Here is an 8,090-nt window from a genome sequence, read left to right as displayed (position 1 = left end):
ATTTGTATATTTAATCCGGTTGAAGTCCACCTTTGAGTATGGTGTTAAGTAGGAATTCTCTCATATTTTTCTCCATATATTGAGCCAATTTTCCAAACACTAAATACTGAATAATCTACTTTTTGTTGACTTGGGTTGCCAGATTTATTATATACTAAATGCCTATATAAATACAGGAATCTGTCTCTTAACGTAATATATTGTTCCACTCGATTATTTATCTGCTCTTGGTAAAACACAAATTCTTTAAAATCTTAACACTGTAATATGTCTTCATAGACTGGTAGGGCAGGTCTCATCTATTTGTGCTTCTATTTCAAATTGTACTTACTTTTATGTGGACCTGTAAACTTTCATATAAATATTACAGTGACGTATTTTCCTTCCTCAAAAAAATTCAACTGGAATTTTTATTGAAATTGCCTTGAATTCATACTTTGATATGGGGAAAACCAGCATCTTTATAATACAAATATGTCCCATCTAAGAGTGTGGGTTGTCTCTCCATTGAACTTTCTGTGTCACTCATTAATTTTTTTTTTCAGCTCTTTCCTCCTCCAATTCGGCAGACAGCCGCATCTTCTCTCACACTGCCAGCCACATCCCTGAGACACCGTGGTGAAGGTGAAGGTCAGAGTCAACGGATTTGGTCATATTGGGCGCCTGGTCAGCAGGGCTACTTTTAACTGGTGAAGTGGATATTGTCACCATCAGTGACCCCTTCATTGATCCCAACTACATGGTCTACATGTTCCAATATGATTTCACCCATGGCGCATTCCATGGCACCATCAAGGCTGAGAAAGGGAAGCTTGTCATCAATGGAAAACCCGTCACCATCTTCCAGGAGCGAGATCCCTCCAAAATCAAATGGGGTGATGCTGGTGCCGAGTACATTGTGGAGTCCACCGGCATCTTTAACACCATAGAGAAGGCTGGGGCTCACTTACAGCGAGGAGCCAAAAGGGTCATCATCTCTGCCCCCTCTGCTGATGCCCTCATGTTGGTAATGGGCATGAACCATGAGAAGTATGACAACAGCCTCAAGATCATCAGCAATACTTAGCTGCTCTGCCAACTGCTTAGCACCCCTGGCCAACGTCATCCATGACAACTTTGATATTGTGGAAGGACTCATGACCACAGTCCACACCATCATTGGCACTCAGAAGACTGTGGATGGTTCCTCCAGGAAACTGGCATGACGGTGGTGGGACTCTCCAGAATATCAGCCCTTCCTCTACTGGCGCTGCCAAAGCTGTGGGCAAAGTCATCCCTGAGCTGAACGGAAAACTCACTGGCATGGACTTCTGTGTCCCCACTGCCAACACGTCAGTCATGGACCTGACCTACCATCTGGAAAAACCTACCAAATATGATGGCATTAAGAAGGTGGTGAAGCAGGCATCAGAGGGCTCTCTCTAGGGTATCCTGGGCTACAACACCGAGCACCAGGTTGTCTCCTTCGACTTCAGCAGCGACACCCACTCTTCCACCTTTGATGTTGGGGCCGCCATTGCCCTCAACAACCACTTTGTCAAGCTGATTTCCTGGTATGACAATGAATTTGGCTACAGCAACAGGGTGGTGGACCTCATGGCCCACAAGGCCTCCAAGGAGTAAGACCCCTGAACCACCAGCCCCAGTGACAGCACGAGAGGAAGAGCAAGGCCCTCATTGATGGGGAGTCCCTGACACACTCAGTCCCCAGTCACAGTGAGAATCTCCCCTCCTCACAGTTTCCATGAAGACCCCCTGAAGAGGAAGGGGCCTAGGAAGTCCCACCTTGTCTTGTACCATCAATAAAGTCCCCTGTGCTCAGCCAAAAAAATAAATAAATAAAATTTTTTCTATAAAGTTTCTATGGATTAGTGATTAATTCCTAAAATTCTGTAGTTTTGACTGGTATTTGGAATGACATTTTATTATATTTCCTAGTTTGCATTGTCAGTGTAGAAGATACCAAGATTTCTTAAGTTGTTCTTATCTAAAAATTTTGTTCAATTCTCTTACTAGTTCTAATAGTTGGATTTTTTTTGGACAGATGATTATATTATCTGCAAATAATAACAGTTTTATCTCCTCTCAAGTCTTACCTCTCCTACTTATTTTTTCCTTGTAGTTGGTCATGAGCTTACATACCAATGTTAATTAACAGGAGTGATGATGGGCATCTTTACATCATTTACAATTTCAGAGAAAATATTAAAAATGCCCCTAATCTGTGTAACATTTAACATAACTTTTAGAGTAGACAACTTTAACAAGTTGAAAAGTTCCTTTCTATTTCCAGTTAACCAGTTTTATTATACATATGTGTTGAATTGATCAACACGTTTTTCTGCATCAATTCAGATAATTCTGCATTTTATACTTTACTCTTAGCTGATGTAATAAATTCTGTTGATATATTTATGATGGTGTGTCATCTTGCATTCATGAGTAAGTCTTATTTAATTATTGTAGTCTTATTTAATTATTGTGTCTTTTTATCATACAGTTGGGTTTTCTTAACTATCTTATTTAAGATATTTACATCTGTGTTCAAAATGAACTATGCCTATAATTGTTGGGGTGGATCGACCTTATCTATTTATAGAATGAGAAGTGGGAACAGGCACAGTGGCTCACGCCTATAATCCTAGTACTTTGGGAGGCAGAGGCGGACAAATTGCTTGAGTCCAGGAGTTTGAGACCAGCCTAGGCAACATAGTGAGACCCTATCTCTACAAAAAAATACAAAAATTAGGCAGGCATAGTGTGCCTGTTGTTCCAGCTACTCAGGAGGATGAGAGATAGAAGGATCGCTTGAGCTTGAAAGGTCGAGGTTGCAGTGACCTCTGATCACATCACTGCACTCCAGCCTAGGTGACAGAGTGAAACCCTGTCTCAAAAGAAAAGGCGCAGGTTTTGGTCTTTTTAAAATAACTTATATAAAGCAGGAATTAATTATTTCTTAAAAGTTTAGTAGAACTTACTAATAAAACTATCTGAGCCTTAGAGCCTTAGTGAGGAGAAAGCTATCTTTAGTGTTATATTTATATGTATGTACTGGGTGCCAATTAAAAATACGGTTAAAACAGTTTCAAAGACCCTGGTTAATGGAGTCAATGAAGCACTTAGTTTTGGCTTAACTTGTTTTTAGGGTTCTATTTCTCTTCTACTAGTCACTTTCCACCCTCTTCTTCATATTTTCTGAATGAGTCACACTGCTTGGCACATAGTAGATGTTTTTTAGTTGAACTGATTAAATTTGGGTACCCATTATCATTCACCCTCCTGGAAGCCTGAGGGAGACCTACCTGCTTCCTCTCACTCTAAATAGGTGCCAATTATTCTACCCAATACAAATTGTCCTTTAGCACCTTAAACTTCAAGTATTAGGAATAAACTATTGTAACAATGTTAGTGAGTCCACCATGGCCACGGCCCATGGGAGATTTTTTTAGCCAATTCTGTCTATTCCACCTTGGCCAAGGAATGGAAGTTTGCTTTTGGGCCCCCATGTCTTCACAAGCTGCCCAAGTGCCAGCCTCTGCCCAAGGGTCTTACCTACAAGTATCCCATCTATGGAGGGCAAGGAGTCCCCAGGTGATGTGGGGTTGGGCCACCCACACTCAGGCCACTGAACCACTCACTGGTCATTGGGAACAGAAATCCTGTAAATCAAGAACACAGCTCCCTCTTTCTCTGTGGCTCATTTCTCAACCCTGTATATGTTGTTTTTGGTGTTTTTTTTTCCCCTCCCGTATCAGGATGACTTAATCTTTGAGGCAAAAAACCTGTTCAGCAACCAAGTTTCTGAGTCTTGACAACTCACATTTGGGTTAAAGAGTCTTTGGGACTTTGCTTTCAGTTTGATGTTAGCTAGAAGTGCTTATTAGGTACCAACAAATGAGAAAAAAGGAATAAGAAAATAGACAACAGACAGGCTAATACTCAAGAGATGTAGGCCTGCCACACATCCACACTCACATAAACTCAGAGGTTATCCTCCTGCTAAGTCAATGGACAACCAAATGCTCTGTCTATGGGACAGCCCTGCTCTGTCTATGAGATAGCCCTGCTCTGTCTATGGGATAGCCCTGCTCTGTGGAATAGCCATTTTGCTGTACACTGTTGCTCTGACAAACTTTCTTTTACTGCCAGCTTGCTCTTAAATTCTTTTCTGAGTGAAGCCAAGCACTCTCCCAGGCGAAGCCCCAGTTTTGGTGTTCACCTGCCGTGCATCAGTACTGTTGGGCTTGCCACTTGTACCCGTGGACATGTTTCTGGACTCCACTGGACCACAGAATGCAATGTCTATCTGCTTTGGAGCCTGACAACTAATAAATACATGGGAGGCAGAATTGAGTCTTGGCTTTTTGAAAGTTATAACAGTGCACTTGGTGTCAGGTTATAGAGGTAACTCATCTCTAGCTACTGGTGATTAACAATGTTACTAACAGAACCTGAAAGCTGTTTGCTAGCCCATGCTTCCTACCACCCTCCCACAACCGACCAGACCAAGGATTGGTGCCTGAACCAAAGGCAGACGTCTACGCAGGGGACTGAGGACAAATTACCCCAAATGGCCCTCATTGAAATCTTCCCTGGGAATATAAATGGAAAATGTACAAAGGTGGTGGGCAGGAGCAGGCATAATGCGGGAGAGGGCAAGTGGTGGAGCTCGTGAGGCAGAGCACAGAGAAAGTGTTAGTGTGGAGCCGGAGGCACAGGAGCAGAAGTACATCAAGGCACAATTGTGGCAAAGTCAGTGGAGGAAGCAACCTGGGTCTCCAGAGCTGCTGGCAAATAAGGCTGCCACCAGACAACCAGAGCTCCCGCTGGATCCCAAGGGGCATCTCAGGACTTGTGGGGTGAGCAGTCTGCAGAGCAGAATGTCTGCGGTCCAGACAGTGTGGTCATGGTGGCTGCCCCACTGCCTGACTTCTGGTCCATAGGTCAAAAACATTAAGAAATACTGGTGAAGACATTATTAAAACCTGCAAACACTGACCTGCATTGTGAAAACAAGAATGATACCAACTGGTTTGTTAGCTAATGACATAATTTTAGCAGACCTCCCTCACTTATTAAATAAGAAAGCATTCTTTCCCAGAAGCTGTTTCTGTATTTAAGCAGAACCCAACATGGCCTAATGAGAGCTCTTATCAGGATCTTCATATGGATGCTGCACGAAATAAGAGTCAAATGGGAGAAAGCTTTAAGTAACAAAATTTTGAAGAGAGGAGAGATTGGAGAACATGATGATGAATTCATTCAATTGTTGCACAAACATGTATTGGCTGCCCGTGTGTAAAGGGAATTCTGAGTGATAAAAGCAGTGCACCATGGTCTCTTTTCTCAAACAGCTAAAAATGCGGTAGAGTTGACAGCCTTCTACAAAATTTCCATGATGAAAGGCAGTGTGGGATATTATAGAGGCATGAACAAAATATTTAAATGTGGATAGTCATGTGAATATCCTTATACGAATCTGCCTTCATTCAGAAGAAAAAAGTCCTTTCCTAAGCTCCTTATAATTCACCTTTCTGTCTTGTTTTAATGAGAATTGCTGCTATTGAAACTTTTGATTGACCGAGATTTCAGAGGGGCTGTTGGTTTTTCCTTTGTCTTTACCACCCATTACATATTTGTTGTGATCAGTGAGCAGACTAAAGAAGGTTCGGACTAAAGTTTTATTATTCATGTGAGAGACAACATTGATATGGATAGTTTTCAGCTTGAATACTTATCTTACTGGTATGTATTAGGTAACTGATATACACATGAGGAGTACCTAATAGGGTATGGCTCTGTGTTGCCACTGAAATCTCATCTTGAATTGTAATCTGAATTGTGATCCCCACATGTTCGGGGGGGACCCTGTGGGAAGTGATTAGATAGATCATGGGGGTGGTTCCCCCATGCTGTTCGCATGATAGTGAATGAGTTCTCATGAGATCTGATGATTTCATAAGGGGCTTTCCCCACCTTTGCTTGGCATTTCTCTCTCCTGCCAACATGTGAAGAAGGACATGTTTGCTTCCCTTTCCACTGTGATTATAAGTCTCCTAAGATCTCCCCAGCCATGCAGAACTGTGAGTCAACTAAACCTTTTTCCTTTATAAATTTCCCAGTCATGGGCAGTTCTTTATAGCAGCGTGAGAACAGTCTAATACAGTGCCTGCCCTGGGAAGAAGCCAGCACAGAGGAAAATCAGACACAAATAACAGAACCAAAGATGAATCTTTTTTATTTGAACAGTTGCTTCTTATGTCCAGTCATGCTACAAAAGCCAATAAACGTAGATTGATCTGTACTAATTTTTATTTGTGCAGTCCTTGTACTGTAACAGTCTTAGGACTATTTCTGTTATAAAGCAAACTATTGGAAAGTTTTTCATCATATCTACTACTCTCTGAAATAGTATATATGGCACAATAGTTCTCTTTACATTTTTGAAGTTATTTGCATAAAACTACTAGTATTGGTGCATTTAAAAAATTTCTTCTATGATTGATTATAAGTACAAAGAACAGGCAAGGTGTTTTCTGAAGTGCAGCACTTTTGAGGGTAAAAATGAATGCTAACCAGGTGGATGCAAAGAAAACAGATATAAAATAATATACTCCTAGACAAACCAGGGGATATTGTGGGTTTTGTCAAGAAAAGGGTTAACTGCTGCTCTGCAACCTGTTCTCTTTCTCAGAGACCCAAAGAAAAATTGAAGAAACCACCCAGTCAAATCTCCTTGTAAAGATATGAATCAGATTTCTTCATGATATTTACTGCTGGAAAGATAATGGAGCATCCTCAACTATAGAATGTTTTTAGCAGGCTGTCCCTGGTTTACCTAAGTTACATATGGTAAGTAAGCACAGGATTTACAGATTTATATTGCAATGGGGCCCCTGGAAAATGTTAATGTCAAATGTATAATTATCATAGTATAAAATGGAGATGTATTCATGATTGAAATCCTTTCTTTGTGAAAGCAATGCTCAGCACATGACTACAACTTTACACGATAAATCTTGGCAATTAACAACTTGTGATCACACTGGTGATCTTAGTATTCTTGCTTCAACACAGCCTTGTGATTATCTGTGCCTTTTGAATCACTAGAAAAGCTTCATAAGGGTACAATTTACGATTTTTTATAAGTCTGATTTGATAATTTGACATAATTTTCTAATTTTCTTATTAGGGAGTTGTGCAGAATATATGCTTATGATTTTTCCAATCTCTTCTCTATCTTTGCGTACATAGCCATCCCTAGTCCTAACATAACGTATTTGAGTCTTTCTTATTTCCTTGATTGTCTTTGCCTTTAGAATTCTGTCCGCCACAATTGCATACATAATGCCACAAATGTAATGCCATTTTACCCATAAATACTTCAGTGTGCATTTTCTAAAAGCAAGTATATTATCTTATGTAACCACAGTCCAATTATTAAAATCAAGAACTAACCTTGATAGAGTACTGGTATCTAATCGACAGACCTTCTCCAAATGTTGCCAGGTGTTCCACTAACTCTCTCTGTAGGGAAACTAACAACAGGCAGCCTTCCAGCCCAGGCTGCAGCCCAGGATCTCATGCTGTGCTTGGCTGTCTTGTCTCTTCAGCCTCCTTTAATTGGAAACATCTCCTTGGACTTTCTTTGTCTTTCGCAACCTTGATGTTTTAAAGAGTGTATGGCCTATACACTTTTTCAAAAGATACTTCTTAAACAACGTGCTGGACTTCAAGGAGAATTTAATAATAAATTAAATTTATAATAAAACGATTATTATAAAATAAAAACGATCAAAGCAAAATATTAAAATTATACAATAAAAAAGCAAGGTTTTATTTTGTTTGCTTTGTTTACTGTTAAACATTCAGATCAAAGTAACTTCCTGAAATATCAACATAAAAATCTGAGTAAGCATGTCACTATGAAGATAAAAGTGTATTTTCTAAGAACCAATTTTTCTTCTCGGCTCCTTTTTATTTGATGTTGATCAAAACATACAGTTGACAACTTAGAAGGTAAAAGAAAATGTTATACCTGAACACATGCACACCCTGTTACTTTATGTTTAATAGAGGAATGGGATAGG

At 40.2% G+C, this 8,090-nt stretch overlaps 1 pseudogene; it reads left to right on the top strand.

The window, feature by feature from the left end:
- Nucleotides 1-627: 627 nt before the first annotated feature.
- Nucleotides 628-1,854, top strand: LOC108527962 (glyceraldehyde-3-phosphate dehydrogenase pseudogene; annotated as a pseudogene).
- Nucleotides 1,855-8,090: the final 6,236 nt, after the last annotated feature.

This window comes from Rhinopithecus bieti, unplaced genomic scaffold, assembly GCF_001698545.2.
Source record: "Rhinopithecus bieti isolate Rb0 unplaced genomic scaffold, ASM169854v2 scaffold_3948, whole genome shotgun sequence".
NCBI classification, from domain to species: domain Eukaryota; kingdom Metazoa; phylum Chordata; class Mammalia; order Primates; family Cercopithecidae; genus Rhinopithecus; species Rhinopithecus bieti.
This window is presented reverse-complemented; position numbering and strand designations above follow the sequence as displayed.